Here is a 17,490-nt window from a genome sequence, read left to right on the forward strand (position 1 = left end):
TCAATGTGAGGTGACACATGAGCTTCAGGAGCAACTATATAGAAGAATAACATAAGAATGTTATTGACATGTGTACATAATGAACATAAAGTTTGTGTAGTTGGAGTATTTATGGCTAAATACCAGCATCACTTAATGAAATGACAAGATGTTTCTGGCAAGCTGTTCATTATACCAAGGTAAGACAGGCTCTGATTTAATGTAACAGCAAAACACAGAAAAACTTACAATTGGTAAAACTGCAGCATGTAGATACTCCCACAGGATCCTGTCTGCGTCTATTGGGTTACCCCCGTCCTGACCGTAACACACTGCTCAGTCACACAGGGACCTTGACCCGGAACCGGAAGTGTGACGACCAAGTGATGGGCGGGCTCTCTCGGACCGTGGCAAGGGCTATAGCAATAGCAACAGCCACTCGAGAATGACAGGGGAACTCCAGCAATAACAGCAATTACAGAGAATAGAGAGATACTACTACGCTACAAGATGCACTCCTACCCCGGAGTGCAACATTAAAGTATAAAACAAACCTCTACGCGTTTCGTCTCGAACGAGACTTCATCAGGAACGCGTAGAGAGTGCTGTGGAGTTTAGTGTCCAGGTTCTATTTGTAATACTTTCACTCATGTGCTACAGCATATTTTTGCTGTGCTGCTAGCATTTTTATCAGCCGTCCAGCCATCCAGCCCGTTTTCCACTGTGAACTTTCTCCAGCTAAACCTCACTGACGTCACCGAGTTCACGCGAGATTTGGATCAGTGAACTCACTGTGTAACGCCGGAGCAAGGGGAAGGCGGCGTCCCTCGTGCTCTCTGGTCCCTGCAAGGACACAGAGGGGCTACTGCAGCAGGACATACCACGGACACCACATTGAAGTCCTTCTCGCTGGGTTCCTGCATCTGAACAGGCTGAGTTTTACTCAAAAATGCTTTATATTCAGCTATGTTTGTGAGTGTGTACTTTTAAATCCTTCATTCCATAAACCTATTGTTATACAATTTTACGCTATGAGTGCGCCTGTTTTTTCTGTGTTTTTATAGATATCTTCAAGGAAGTGGTGTTCCCTTCATTCGGGCTGCAGAGACTCTTTTGGATAGCAATTGGAGTATTTTATAGGATTTGTATTTTTTATATTTTTTTTATATATATTTTTTTCTGGACATTTTCTTTTTTGTTTTATTTTGTATGTTTTATATTGTTTTATTGCATTAGCCATTTATCATTTTTTTCTATTCCACTGTGCATAGTATAGGTTTTACTGTTATCTTTAGAGGGTATATATATAGTGTTTTAGGTTGGCGCCAATTTTTTCTTTTGTTGTGCTATATATATATATATATATATATATATATGTAACGGGTTTTCTGACCTGGCCTGACCCACCCAATCTCATATTGGCCCCTGTGGTCTAACCAGTCCCCATTACAGTGTGATGTCTGGTGGTGCACCTGTTGGCGACAGGACTCCTGAGTCTCCCGCATGATGGTGTGTGGGGATTTGCCAACCCAGACAGGCAGCTGAGGTAGTGTGCTGAGTCCTACCTATATCCAGTGCAGCGCCTCCACCTCATCAGGATCCCTGCGTCCGCATGGGGATGGTCCTGGTGAGGAACTCCTCTGTGGTGCCTTCCTCTGCAGAGTAATCCCAGACTCACACACGAGGGTATCTTTTATCAGATGCATCTTTATTGTACGGTGGGCCAGCTGCTCTCCACAATGGGGTGTAATCAGCCCTCCATCGTTCACCGTACTTCCCTTTGAAAGGTATTGTTCTCCTTGATTAGGGATTCCCTATCCCCACAGGGATAACTATTCTGTGCCAGGTCCCTGGTCACAGTGTCATAGTCCTTGAACAGCTTAGTATAACTCCTACTAACTGTCCAGCAACTCCTACTACTCGCTAACACACACTCTAAGTCCTAACTTTTGATCAGTGCTGTGCCTTATGTATCCTCTGGGGGCTGGCACACCTCTGACATCACTAACCCTGGAGTCAGAGCCTGTGACCACTCCCATCCATACATAGGGCACCTCACCAGGGTGTGAGGGCAAACCTCCATAATTACTGCTTGCATGCCCATAACTTACCAGGCCTTACTGTCAGCAGGAGAGATGACTGCAGCCATTTTACATCATGGTTACATTCTCCCCCTGGTGAATCCCACCGCTCCGGCTGGGACCTAAATTTAAAGTACCTTTTTCCAGGAAGCACTGTAAAATGGAAACACAAATAATTAGTTAACATATAACATCAGTGAAATCACATTGCGCCAAGCCCGCCCCATCCAGCAGCCGCAAACTCGCACAACAAAATGTCCTGTACCACCTAATAATAGTGACTAGGGTCAGGCTTCTTAACTTCCCTACCACCCATGTCCAGGACAGTAATATAGTAGTGGCGTGGCAATCCCCTCTCGGGTCTATATGTTACCCGGTGTTTGTGAATATTCCGGCCAATACTCCAAACCCTCATAAGGTGATCTATCCTATCCTCAGCCTTATGACCCGTTATCGCATCCCCCCTATTCACCATGTACATCTCAATAGTTTCCCGTAGCCACCTATCCCTATTCTCCTCAATCTCCCCCATGAGGGGTTCAGGGACATACGGGTACTCCAACCCGTGGGACGCTTTGTACCTTGCAATAATGGCCCTCTCTGCCCGACTGCTCCTGGTTAAGTCTTCATTCCCTGCCCGTCCGGGCAACACCCATGATAGGGGCTCATCAGGGTCTACGGGGTCTGATAAGATATCAGGGCCCATCGGTTCTATTTCTTTTTGTTCAATTTTGAACCATCTCTCATCTAGCTCCCTCTTCCTTTGAGTGGGTGTGAACTCCCCTACTGCCCACCAGTAGTCGACTATATCCTGCCTTCGGATAAGGAATCGCGTACGATCCATCCAAGCCACATAGCCCTCAAATAAGGAAGCCCACCACCGGGTCTCCTTACATTTGTCAGAGTCTATGGACTCACCTTCCTCCGTATCCCCCCAAGAAAATATCCCCGAGGTTCTCTCTGAGAGAGGCTTAGACCATCTATACGATCCCGATGCCTTCTCCTCTGATGACTCGGGTACATTGGGCACCCACCGGTCCACCGAGGCCTTACCCAGTTGCCCTCCACCCCTGGAACCACCCTCCAAAGCGAAACTGTTCAGTCTCTCCCCAGTCCGTTCCTCATCCACCCTCGAGGACATTTCCAACACCTCCAAGCTAGGCGGGGATCCCCGGGGACAAGTGACTGGGACAGGGGTCTTATCTAGGGCGTGGGGTTGGGCGTAGGGGCAAGCGATTGGTCGCCACGGGGCTACGACCCGTTCCTGGCTGCCGGACGATTGTCCTGTAGGCTGGGCCTCACCCTTCTCAGTCCGCCGCTCGGCCTGCCAGCTCCGTGTCTTTCTGGGTGATCGGGAACATCCACCCGATCGCCGAAGCGTAGAATCTCCCCTTCCGGCCGCTCCGCTGCCTCTGCCAGAAGTAACGTCCTCACCGGATCCGGATGTGCCGCCATCTTGGGTGGGACCCCCATGCGGGATCTCTTCCTCCACTATGACATCCGGAAGCTCTCTCGTCGTCCCTTCACGTGCCGCTTGGGCCTGGTATGACCCCTCCTCCGCAACACCGGCCACCGGAGCTAGGTAAGTGCAAGGGCTACTCTTACCACTCCGCAGGGGGGTAGGCGTATCTCGGCCGTTGCCACCGGAGCTGCCGGTCCCCGGAACGGAAGGACTCCGCCTCTTTACTTGCCGATCCACGGGCGACACCCGTTTCCCTTCACCGCTACTCACAGCAATTGGGGTCTTCCTTCCTTTTTCCTCACATGAGGCCGCCTTGATCCCAGACTGGGACACAGATAATTCTCGGAGGTCCTCATCGGAGGAGTCCCCTTTCGCCGGCTTAGGGGTCACCAATCGCGGCGACCGCCTCCTGTTCTCTCGGTCGGTATACTGTCCGACCACTTCTGTTTTTCCTGACCCAGCCGATGGAGTCGGCTCCGATCCCCATTCTCCGGGACCTGCACTGTTAAGCCACAGTGCACCAGGGGACTTGGAGGACAGCCTAGCTGTATCCCCCGGGGGGTCACTTACTTGTATTGGCACGAAGGTAGGCATGGGCCACAGGTATTGAGTCCCGCATTGTGGACAGCGCGCCGCTGTACCCACAGTGCCTCCGGGCATCCTGCATTGCAGGCAGAGCCCCACCACTGTCTCAGTGTTTGCCACCCTGATCACCAGTACCCCGCCGGGCACCGCATAGGGCTGCGTGGATACCATTGTGGTCACAGTCAAGGAGCAGGCCATGGTTTTAGTGGGAGCCACTTTTAGCACTGGTCTGTCCTTGGAGCTGGTTCCTCGCGAGTGACCAACAGAAGTTGAATGGCCAGCCACTCCCTGGTTCAGCTCCTCCTTTCTCTGACACATCTGGAACCCATCCCCAGTGGTAGCAATTATGGGCGGGTCCCACAAGGGAATAGGATGTCCTTTAATTAAGGCTGCACCCCTCTCAGTCCTAACAGGCGCGGTCAGAGTTTTCGCGCCCTTATCCCCAACAGGGTGGGGTTCTTCTTTTGCCGCCAATTCCAGCCTTTTCCTTTCAGCGGCCTTGCGTGCACAATATCCTTCCTTTTTGCACGCCACTCCAGCAGCCAAAACTACTTCAGGTAGTTGCAACGCCAGTGCTCCAGTTCCTTGGCTCATCAGGTTCATGCCCACGGGGCATAGTTGGAAGACACTCCCCCTGGTTGAAATTAGGGGAGGGTCCCACAGACTAATCGGTTGGCTCAACACTGGGGCTGAGCTGGTCACTGTCCATGAGGGCGCGGCTGCAGCTTTCGTGCCATACCCCCCATCAGGGCGGGGCTCTCCTGTTGGCGCCACTCCCGGCCAACTCCCTGCAAATTTTGTATTTGCAGAATTTTCTGCATCTGGCCCACGCGGTCTACCAGGGAGGCGGGAGCCGCCATTTTGTAAGTCCTGTTCTCCAGATACAATTTCAATGTCCTCGCTACTATCATTCAGGGTAGCACCCCGCGGTCCTAGGCAGGACCAAAACGGGGCAGCCACAGCTTTCGCTCCACTCCATAGCAGGCTTGTAAAAGACATTTCAGCAACAGCTTGCTCTTCAGTGGGGCGTACGCTACGTGTGCTTTCCCCCTCAGCCTCCGGTCGCCATTTTGGACTATCCGCACCGCGCGGACCCTCCATTCTTTCGTAGCAGTTATCGTACATGGGGCTCCGCTCTGCGGGGCAGCCACCACACCGGTACAATAAAGATTGCCCTGATGCACCACCTTGTGTACCTAATGTAGGCTGGACTCGTGTTGCACTACCTCAGGCTAGGCTCACTCTCTCAGTGTCTGCTGTATCTCCTTCCTCCCAGTCTGTGCTCCCTACGGTAAGTGGTCTGGAATGGGCTAGAGTACTCTGGGGCTTCCATGCAGTACTGGGGCGTCTACCTATCTTGGTCAGCCTAGCGCAGACCCTCTCCAGGATTCCTGACCACGTTAACAGGCTATCCCTTTAGGCATCCTACCAACTAGCACTGCCTCAAGGTGACTAGAACAGCTACAGCCCGGCTCCAAACCCCCAACTCCTTTCAGGCCCCTAGGTCATCCCTGCGAACTGACAAACACCATCAGCCCCCTGACTACCCCTAGGTCCGTCCCAACGCAGCACAAAGTGGCAGCAGACACTTCTCCCTGTTTCCCAGTGTGCCTAGCAAAAGCCTGTCCTGTTGACAGGTCTACATCTCTCAGCAGCGCCTCCAAATGTAACGGGTTTTCTGACCTGGCCTGACCCACCCAATCTCATATTGGCCCCTGCGGTCTAACCAGTCCCCATTACAGTGTGATGTCTGGGGGTGCACCTGTTGGCGACAGGACTCCTGAGTCTCCCGCATGATGGTGTGTGGGGATTTGCCAACCCAGACAGGCAGCTGAGGTAGTGTGCTGAGTCCTACCTATATCCAGTGGAGCGCCTCCACCTCATCAGGATCCCTGCGTCCGCATGGGGATGGTCCTGGTGAGGAACTCCTCTGTGGTGCCTTCCTCTGCAGAGTAATCCCAGACTCACACACGAGGGTATCTTTTATCAGATGCATCTTTATTGTACGGTGGGCCAGCTGCCCTCCACAATGGGGTGTAATCAGCCCTCCATCGTTCACCGTACTTCCCTTTGAAAGGTATTGTTCTCCTTGATTAGGGATTCCCTATCCCCGCAGGGATAACTATTCTGTGCCAGGTCCCTGGTCACAGTGTCATAGTCCTTGAACAGCTTAGTATAACTCCTACTAACCGTCCAGCAACTCCTACTACTCGCTAACACACACTCTAAGTCCTAACTTTTGATCAGTGCTGTGCCTTATGTATCCTCTGGGGGCTGGCACACCTCTGACATCACTAACCCTGGAGTCAGAGCCTGTGACCACTCCCATCCATACATAGGGCACCTCACCAGGGTGTGAGGGCAAACCTCCATAATTACTGCTGGCATGCCCATAACTTACCAGGCCTTACTGTCAGCAGGAGAGATGACTGCAGCCATTTTACATCATGGTTACATATATAAATATATATATATATATATATATATATATATATATATATATATATATATATATATATATATATATATATATATATATATACACAGTGGTTGACAAATCACCAAAAAATCTACTCGCCACACAAAAAAATCTACTCGCCACCTAGTACCAAACGTGTGCTGCTTGGGCCAATATTTACTCGCCCGGGGGTTAAATCCACTCGCCCGGGGCGAGCAAATGTATAGGTTTGTCGAACACTGTATATATATATATATATATAGCAACTGTAAATATTACTGTATGCTCATTTGCATGTGTTTGACAGGTCTGCAACCCTGTCTTTACCCATCATTGGCCAGCATACAGCGCTTCCACTGCAGCAAGGTATTCAGGGAAATGACATGCAAAAGAGCACTCAGTCACACCTTTTGCCACCATATATATTAATTGTTACTTTTTGTAGCACAACTAGATATAAATATATATAGATAGATAGATAGATATATAGATATAGAGAGAGAGACATATATACAGATATATATGTTGGTATGCTTATATTGGTAAGAACGTATAATAAGCAGTGGAAATATAGATAAGAACTGTAACCTACGACACGCCTAGTACAGTCAAATTTGTCACCTGGTGCAAATGGAGCAGAATAAATTCCGATATCTCTATCCCCGGCCAAACCCTCCACGACGACAGGAAGAAATTTTTCCCGCATCTGCTCCTCCAATGGTGTTAAGATTAGAGCTTGTGCTGGCGGGCCACCTCCAGTGCCAGAAGCATGCATCCGTTGTCCTTGTATTTTTTTCTTTAAGTTTGCCCTGATATCATCGAATCTCTTCCGACAATTCGTCCGGTCCCTGACATGATTCCCACACGCAGACACAGCCAAGGTTATTTGATTCCACATTTCTTTTTTTTATGCTGAACTTGTCCGCCCTTGAAATACATACAATATATATGACGTTAATTATTATTAGAAAAACGTTCAGTTTCCTAGCTGTTCCAAGAGATACCAAACATGCTGGTTTAGGTGTAATATGTGTAGCACATGAGCATTTACGTGTAAACATACAAATGTAAGGAAGCTTGCATGAAAATTCTATGAACTTTGGCAAGATTTTGAGACTGATTGTTATGGTCGTTCTAAAGCATGAAGGAATATGTGTGTAACAATTAACTTTTATTGATAGATATTATGGAATAATATTTTTATATTAATACATCTCACATGACGTAGGATAACATGTCTTTGAAGAATTAATTCAAAAATAGACTTACCTACAGTAGTAAATGCCCATACAGACAGTCATAGTGCTCCAGAATCCCTGTGACAAGAACTGTGTTTTCTTGTTCATTGAACCGAGGATTACGTGGCCGCTCCACACGTTTCTTCCGAATACGTGCAGGCCCAGAGCTTGACTGCTGCTGACTGGACTCTCCTTCCAATGGAAGAGACTCCAAAAGCGGCCCAGCAGCAACCACCCCACCACCAGACACCCCAGCAGCACCAGCAACAGAGCCACCAGCAGCACTCGCACTCACAGCAACAGCACTCGCACTCCCAGTAACACCAGTCACACTCACAGCAACACCACTCGCACTCCCAGCAACACCATTCGCACTCGCAGCAACAGCACTCCCATGAATCCTACGATCACTCAGACGCGTACTCGCACGACTACCAGTACCACTCACACAAGCATTACTCTTCCCACACCTTGCGGCCATACCTCTAGCACTCACAAAGAACAGAAATGAAATGTAAAGCCAATCGCACTGAACACTTACAAATTGACAACAAGACAAAGATGTAAACTAAACAACACAGGACAAACCTCTCACAATACAGCACAACTGTCCCAGTCAATAAGAAATATGCAAATCGGCCAGCTCTGTGTGTCTCTCTTTCTCTCTCTCTCACTCACTCCCAACAACACAGAGAATGATACAAATACACGCTGCCTTTAAATGGGTCACTCAATCCAAAACATGCTTGCTTCGGCAGATTTAGCAAGAAGTTTAATTGGGGAACCTAACACCACCTCGCCATGCACGCCGATACACCTGTGTGTGATCGGCAAATATCGGCAGAGTGGGAGCAAATGTTTTCGGCTTGATTCGGAAGGGATTCGGCACTTATTGCATACGGAGAGGGAAAATCGGCAAAATCATGCCGATAAGGTACCCTTGGCGATTGCACTTTTTCGGCGCTTACTGCATAGAGCCCATAGTGTTAAAGGAACCTTACAATTAACAATGTATGTATACAATACAATTCAAAAGTATTTAAAACAATAAAAGTGACTAATATCTAATCCCTAGAAATATCTATCTCCAATTCTACAGAGTAAATAAAAATACTAGGTACTATCTTATAATGTACAAAGAATTAGATGAACAAATTTTATATAACAATATTACCCAATAAAAACCGGTTAAAAAAAACTCGTTGTAAAATAAACATCCTATCCTAAATAGTATATACAGATGGCCGCGCTGTCCCCACACAGCACATCCATCAGCAATACCTGAACAAAGTAATATATACTATACAGATGCTAAACTGATGAATTATGATGATAGAAGTCTCCACAGGATGTTGTCGACATATGAAGAAAACAGAGAAAAATGATTAATATACAAATATTAAAAATTATTAAAATTATATTGTAATTATGTAATACAAGATCACAGTGGTATAGTCCCACCGTTTGTAAAATCTATTAGATATAACCACAAAGTACAGTATGAAACCACAGTATATAAAATATAGAATATAAAATATATAGTATGGAATATAAAACCAGAGTATATAAAACCACAATATATATGTAACGGTTTTTGTGAACCGGTCTGACCCACCCAATCTCACATTGGCCCCTGTGGTCTAACCAGTCCCCATTACGGTGTGAGTGTGTCTGATGGTGCACCTGTTGGCAACAGGACTCCTGAGTCTCTCGCATGATGGTGTGTGGGGAGGACCCGTCCAGACAGGCAGCTGAGGTAGTGTGCTGAGTCTCACCTAGTTCCAGTGCAGCGCCTCCACCTCATCAGGGTCCCTTCGGTCACTTGGGGATGGTCCTGGCGAGGAACTCCTCTGTGGTGCCCCTCTCTGTACAATCACTCCACACATGTACATGAGAGGGTTTATGATTAAGAGCATCTTTATTGTACGGCGGGCCATGCTGCCCTCCACAATGGGTGTAATTAGCCCTCCATTGTGACCGTACTTCCCTTTAAAAGGTATTGTCTCCTTGAGTAGGGATTCCCTATCCCAGCCGGGATGTCTCTACTCTGTGCCAGGTCCCTGGACACAGACTCCTGCTTCAGTTACTAGAACATAACTGACTTCTCAGAACTAGAACTCTCCCTCCACGTAGCTGAACTTGTACTCCAACTAGAACTAGGACTAGAACTAGGACTAGAACTACTTTTTAGACACAGTGCTGTGCCTTATGTAACCTCTGGGGGCTGACACAACTCTGACATCACCAACCAGGGAGTCAGAGTCTGTGACCACTCCCATCCTTACATAGGGCACCTCACCAGGGTGTGAGGGCAAACCTCCATAATTACTGCTGGCATGCCCACAACTTACCAGGCCTTACTGTCAGCAGGAGAGATGACTGTAGCCATTTTACATGACCGCTACATTCTCCCCCTGGTGAATCCCATCGTCCTTGCTGGGACCTAAATTTGCATACCTTCCTCCAGGAAGCACTGTAACACAAAACATGATGTTAACTTCACACACAAATTTTCATAATGCACACAAAATGACTACAGTACATTCCGCCAAGCCCGCCCCGACCAGCAGCCACGAACCCGCGTAATGTATAGTACCTCCTAATAATAGTGACTCGGGTCAGGTTTCCTAACCTCCCTGTTACCCATATCCAGGACCGTGACATGATAATGTCTAGGCAGTCCCCTCTCGGGCCTATAGGTCACTTTATGCTTGTGTATGTTCCTCCCTATGCTCCACACTCGCATCAGGTGATCTATCCTGTCCTCTGCCTTCCTTCCTATAACTGCACTCCCCTTATTGACCAAGTACATCTCAATGGTCTCCCTGAGCCACCTTTCTCTATTCTCCTCTATCTCATCCATGAGGGGTTCAGGGACATAAGGGTACTCCAACCCGTGGGATGACTTATATCTGGCTGTTATTGCCCGTTCAGCTCTACTGATCCTGGTCAGATCAGCATTACCTGCCCTCCCAGGTAGCACCCATGACAGGGGTTCGTCCGGATCTACAGGGTCTGATAGGATATCAGGTCCCATGGGCTCTAATTCCCTGCGCTCGATCTTGAACCACCTCTCCTGTAGTTCCCTATCTCGCTGCTCAGGGGTGAATTCTCCTACGGCCCACCAGTAGTCCACTACATCCTCCCTACGGATGAGAAACCGCGTACGGTCCATCCAGGCTACATAGCCTTCAAAGAGTGGGGCCCACCAACGGTGCTCTCTAAACTTGTGCGAATCCCCTGAATCGCTTTCGTCCACATCCCCCCCGGAGAATACCCCCGATGTCTGTGCCGATCGTGGTACAGACCACCGTGATGATCCCAGGGCCTTTTTCTCTGGTTCGTTGGTCACCGGAGGCAACCACCGGCCTACCGCGGCCTTACCCAACTCTCCCCCACCCCGAGAAATGCCTTCCGTAGCGCAACTGCGCTGTCTCTCCCCAGTCCGTCTCACCTCCTCCTCCAACGGTATGTCCACCGACTCTAGGCTAGGCGGGGAACCCGGGGACCGTGTGATTGGGGCAGGGGTTTTACCTAGGGCGTGGGATTGGGCGTAGGGGCAAGCGATTGGACCCCATGGGGTTACGACCCGTTCCCGGCTGTCCGTAGACTGATCCAATGAGGATAGCTCACCCTCCTCAGTCCTCGGATATCCCATCCAACTCCTGGGCCTTGGAGGTGATCGGGGACCTTCCCCCGATCGCCGAAACGTCGCTGCGTCCTTCCCAGCGGTTCCGCCGTCGCCACCGGAAGTGATGTCCTCCCCGGAACCGGAAACGCCGCCATCTTGGGTTGGACCCCCATGCGGGATCTCTTCCTCGATGACGACATCCGGAAGCTCCGCCGTCGTCTTCACCGGAAGTGATGCCGTCTCCGCACGTGCGTCTTGGGCCTGGCACGGCCTCTCTACAGCTACGCTGTCTGCCGGGACAAGGTAAGTGATGGGGCTTCTCTTACCAGTCCGCAGGGGTGTAGGCGTCTCTCGTCCCCGTCGCCGCCATATCCTGGGGCGGAGGGACTCCGTCTCTCGGCTCGCCGATCTGCGGGGGACGTCCTGTTCTCCAGACTGCCACTCACCCCACGGGGTGTCGTCCTTCCCTGTTCCTTCTTGAACCCCGGTTTTACCACCGCTAGCTCGCGGAGATCCTCATCTGAGTAGTCTCCCTTCCCCGATTTAGGGGTCACCGATCGGGGCAAAAGTCTCTTTTCAGTGCGGTCAGGGGGTGACCCGACCGTCTCGGTTGCTGCTGACCCAGCCGATTTGATCGACTCCAGTCCCCTTTCTCCGGGACTTGCACGGCTTATCCACAGTGCACCAGGGGACTCGGCGGCTCGTCTAGCCGTATCCCCCGGGGGGTCAGCAGGTTGTATCGGGATGAATGTTGGCATTGGCCACAGATACAATGTCCCGCAGTGTGGGCAACGTGCCGCTGAATTAACAGTGCCTCCGGGCAGCCCGCATTGAAGGCAGAGCCCGACCACCGTCTCGGTGTTGGCCACCCTGACTACCAGTAGCCCGCCGGGTACCGAGTAGGGCTGGGTGGAGACCATTGTGCCCACAGTGGAGGAGCAGGCCATTATTTTGGTAGGGGCCACTTTCTGTGTAGGTCTCTCCGGGTCAGTGGTTCCTCGCAACTGACTGGTAGAAGTTGCTGGACCAGCCACTCCCTGCTTCGGCTCCTCCCTCCGCTGACATAGCTGGAACCCGCCCCCAGGGGTTGCAATGATGGGCGGGTCCCACAGGGGAATAGCATGCCCCTTAATTAAGGCCGCGCCTTTCTCAGTCCTGGTGGGCGCGGTCTGCGTTTTTGCGCCAGTTTCCCCCTCAGGGTGAGGTTCTTTTCCCGCGGTTAGTTCCCGCTTTCTCCTTGCAGCTGCCTTGCGTGCAAAATATCCCTCCTTTTTGCACTGCATCTCCGCGGCCGGAACTACTTCTTGTAGTGGCGCCGTCTGAATATCAGTCCCTGGGCCCAGTGGGTGCATTCCCACAGGCCATAGTTGAAAGTCACTCCCCCTGATTGAAATCAGGGGAGGATCCCATAGACTAAGCGGTTGACTCAGCACAGGGGCCGAGTGAGTCACTGTCCATGAAGGCGCAGCCATAGCTTTCACGCCATGCCCCCCATCAGGGCAGGGCTCTGCTGTTCGCGCCATTCCCGGCCAGCTTTTTGCAAGTCCTGAATCAGCCAGGTTCTCTGCGACTGGCCCACGCGGTCTCCCTTGCAAGCGGGAGCCGCCATTTTGGATAGCTTTTCTCGATGAGGTAGCATTCATTTGGTTGCACGTCCACTGACATCCATCCTCACTGTGCTCCACCCCAGTTATCACAATGTCCTCACACTCCTCAAGGGGTGCACCTCGGTGTCCCAGACAGGACAAAAACGGGGCAGCCACCGCCTTCGCTCCACTCCAGAGCAGATTAGTTAGCGACAGCTCAGCGACAGTTTGCTCTTCAGTGGGGCGCATGCCACGGGTGCCTTCCCCATCAGCCTCTGATCGCCATTTTGGGGTCTCCGCACCACGCGGATCCTCCATTCCTTGGGTTGTCACGCTCTCGTACCAATTATCGTACATGGGGCTCCGCTCTGCGGGGCAGCCACCACACCAGTACAATAAAGAGTTGCTCAGATGCACCACCACATGTGTACCTGATCTAGGCTGGACTCATGTTGCACTACCTCAGGCTAGGCTCACTCTCTCAGTGTCTGTTGTAACTCCTTCCTCCCAGTCTGTGCTCCCTATGGTAAGTGTCTGGAATGGGCTAGAGTACTCTGGCTCTGCCATGCAGTACTTGGGGCGTCTACCTGTCTTGGTTAGCCTAGCGCAGACCCTCTCCAGGATTCCTGACCACGTTAACAGGCTATCCCTTCTGGCGTCCTACCAACTAGCACTACCTCAAAGTGACTCGGTCAGCTATAGCCCGGCTCCAAACCCCTCACTCCTTTCAGGCCCCTAGGTCGTCCCTGCGAACTGACAATACCCTGTCAGCCCCTGACCACCCCTAGGTCCGTCCCAACGCAACACAGAGTGGCAGCAGACACTCTCCCTGTTTCCCAGTGTGCCTAGCTAGAGCCTGTCCTGTTGACAGATCTGATCTCAGCAGCTCGCCTCCAAATGTAACGGTTTTTGTGAACCGGTCTGACCCACCCAATCTCACATTGGCCCCTGTGGTCTAACCAGTCCCCATTACGGTGTGAGTGTGTCTGATGGTGCACCTGTTGGCAACAGGACTCCTGAGTCTCCCGCATGATGGTGTGTGGGGAGGACCCGTCCAGACAGGCAGCTGAGGTAGTGTGCTGAGTCTCACCTAGTTCCAGTGCAGCGCCTCCACCTCATCAGGGTCCCTTCGGTCACTTGGGGATGGTCCTGGCGAGGAACTCCTCTGTGGTGCCCCTCTCTATACAATCACTCCACACATGTACACGAGAGGGTTTATGATTAAGAGCATCTTTATTGTACGGCGGGCCATGCTGCCCTCCACAATGGGTGTAATTAGCCCTCCATTGTGACCGTACTTCCCTTTAAAAGGTATTGTCTCCTTGAGTAGGGATTCCCTATCCCAGCCGGGATGTCTCTACTCTGTGCCAGGTCCCTGGACACAGACTCCTGCTTCAGTTACTAGAACATAACTGACTTCTCAGAACTAGAACTCTCCCTCCACGTAGCTGAACTTGTACTCCAACTAGAACTAGGACTAGAACTAGGACTAGAACTACTTTTTAGACACAGTGCTGTGCCTTATGTAACCTCTGGGGGCTGACACAACTCTGACATTACCAACCAGGGAGTCAGAGTCTGTGACCACTCCCATCCTTACATAGGGCACCTCACCAGGGTGTGAGGGCAAACCTCCATAATTACTGCTGGCATGCCCACAACTTACCAGGCCTTACTGTCAGCAGGAGAGATGACTGTAGCCATTTTACATGACCGCTACATATAAAAGCACACTAAAATGGAAACCCAGGGGATGGACATGGTTAGAGAGAGACTCCCAGGTCTATATCCATATTGAGTCCTCTGGGAGTCAAAGTTTTTAGCGTGAAAATCCAAAAAGTTTCACGTCTGAGCAATTGTTGATTTCTGTCCCCTCCTCTCCAATGAGGGATAACATGTTCAATAGCCGTGAATTTAAAACCTGTCACATCCCCTTGGTGATGGGTTAAAAAATGATTAGAAAGAAGGTGAGTGGTCACTTTACGCCTAATGTTACCAATATGTTCCAAAATTCTTATATTCATTTGTCTTTTGGTTTGACCTACATATTGCATCCCGCATGGACACTCTATCAAATAAATTATATGGTCTGTTTTACATGTGATATGTCTCTTTATTTCAAATCTTTTTTTCGTAACATTAGAGACAAAAGCATATTTATCAGATGCTCTAAATGTGCATGCTCTGCATGAAGTAAAGCCAAAAATCCTTTTATGCATGGTAACCATATATTCATATTTTTCTGAATTTTAGGGAGTGCACTTGGTGCGAGTTTGTTTTTCAGATTGTTGGCTCTCTTAAAAATCACCATGGGCTTCTCAGGCACAATCTCACCCAATATGGGATCATTTTTTATTATGTGCCAGTGTCTCTGTACAATATTTTTCACTTTGTCAGCCTGTCTATTATAGTCAGTAATGAAAGAAAAATTGAATTATTTTCAACTTTTGCAATTTTAGGTTTATTTTTAAGTAGTTCATCTCTATCTAAACTCGCTGCTTTTGATATAGCTGCTCAATCAAATCTTCATCATAGTGTTTGTCACAAAATCTCTTTTACAAAATATTAGATTGTTCGATGAAACTGGCAGTGTCTGTACAATTTCTCCTAATTCTTCTGAATTGGCCAAATGGAACATTCTGTAACCAACTAGGATGATGGCAACTAAATGGGAGAATAATACTTCATAATCAAAAATGATCCCATATTGGGTGAGATTGTGCCTGAGAAGCCCATGGTGATTTTTAAGAGAGCCAACAATCTGAAAAACAAACTCGCACTCGGTGTTAGGTTAATTTCCCACCTCACGAGCCACCTCTATTTCCCACCCACTACCCATGTATTTCTCTCTCCCCTCCGCCTCACTCACTCTACCCCCTCCCGCCTGTATTTATCTCCCCTGAATCTCACTCTTACTCCCTCTTTTCCTCACTCCCCCCTCTCCTCTCACTTGCTCCTACCTTCCGTCAATTGCCCCACTCACTCAATCCTCCCACAAAATACATACCAAAAAACCCACACCCCTAAATACATGTAACCCTGCAATACATAATAAAAATACCTTGCCCGCTAATACATATTAAAAATGTCCCCGCCAATACATATTAAAAATGCCCCCGCCAGTACATATTAAAAATGCCCCCGCCAGTACATATTAAAAATGCCCCCGCTATCCCAATACATTTTAAAAAGACCCCCACCACCTCATTACATTTTTAAAAGACCCCACACCCCCTCCCCCCCATGCATATTTTGTAAAAATCAGGCCGCACGGCTAAAATCATCATCATATCTTCCCCAGCACCCCTCATATCACCCGCATCTCCCTCAAATCACCCCCCCTCATCTCCCTCATATCACCCCCCTGCATCTCCCTCATATCACACCTCCCTTGCATCTCCCTCATATCACCCCCCTGCATCTCCTTCATGTCATGCGCCCCCTGCATCTCCTTCATATCACCCCCCACCCCTGCATCTCCCATCTCCCTCTCTCCCCCATACCTCAGGAGGCATGCGGGTAGCAGGCGGCTACCGGGCGGGTAGGGTGCAGCACACACATACATACACACGTGGCTGTGAGCGGGCTCTGGGGGGGTGGGAGCCGGGGGAAGGGAGAGCCAGGGAAGGAAAGCCTGAGAGAGCAGGGGGGAGGAGAGCTGGGGAGAGGGAGAGCTGGAGGGAAGGAGATATGGGGGGAGGGGGAGAGCCAGCAAACTGCTGAAGCGGCCAGGTGGAACCCCTGGGACTGCTCCATGGAGCCCCTGGGTTCCGCGGAACCCTGGTAGAGAATCAGTGCTCCAGATGATGACCCCTGGGAGGAGATCCCGAGACCAGGGATGAGAGCCATGTGCAAAACAACCGCTGTCATAGAAGATAGAGTGGCTTTCTCAGAGTGAAGGGTCGCGGATTCCTTACGATGCCAATCCAAAGCCATCCCCACCGCTTACAGTGATTCAGAAGGAATGAACATCACCCCAGATAAGTTTATCGCATGGAAAGAGATGGTACAATACCATATACGAGACCCCGTGGATGGCATCATCCATCAGGCCGTCCAGAAAAACAAGCCTGCGATTCTGAAACGTGCCCCCAGCGACATGGTCACCATCCTCATGCGAGAAGCAGACAAATTCGGAATTGACAGCAGTCTACCTTTTTGGGTGGTACAGTACCACAACCCACCCAGATAGACTGCAACTGGTCCTGCCCCGGAACCTGCAATATAGGGTCCTGAAAGCCTTGCACGATGACCATGGCCATCTCGGAGAGGAGAAGACATTCGGACTGGTCAGAGACGTTTCTTTTGGCCACGGATGTGCAAGTAGGTGGAACAACACTGTTGCAGATGCTCAAGGTGCAGCCAGCGCAAGACTCTCCCTATCAGAGCCACACCAATGGCACACCTGAAGAGCTCGGGCCCCATGGACTTGGTGTGCATGGATTTCTTGTGCATTGAACCCGAGGCTCA

At 50.1% G+C, this 17,490-nt stretch overlaps 1 protein-coding gene across 2 annotated transcripts in view; it reads right to left on the reverse strand.

Moving 5' to 3' along the window:
• The window catches only part of LOC142488021 (uncharacterized), a 323,903-nt gene that overhangs the window by 44,229 nt on the left and 262,184 nt on the right, over positions 1 to 17,490 (reverse strand). The gene's annotated exons all lie outside the window — the stretch shown is intronic.

This window comes from Ascaphus truei, chromosome 2, assembly GCF_040206685.1.
Source record: "Ascaphus truei isolate aAscTru1 chromosome 2, aAscTru1.hap1, whole genome shotgun sequence".
NCBI classification, from domain to species: domain Eukaryota; kingdom Metazoa; phylum Chordata; class Amphibia; order Anura; family Ascaphidae; genus Ascaphus; species Ascaphus truei.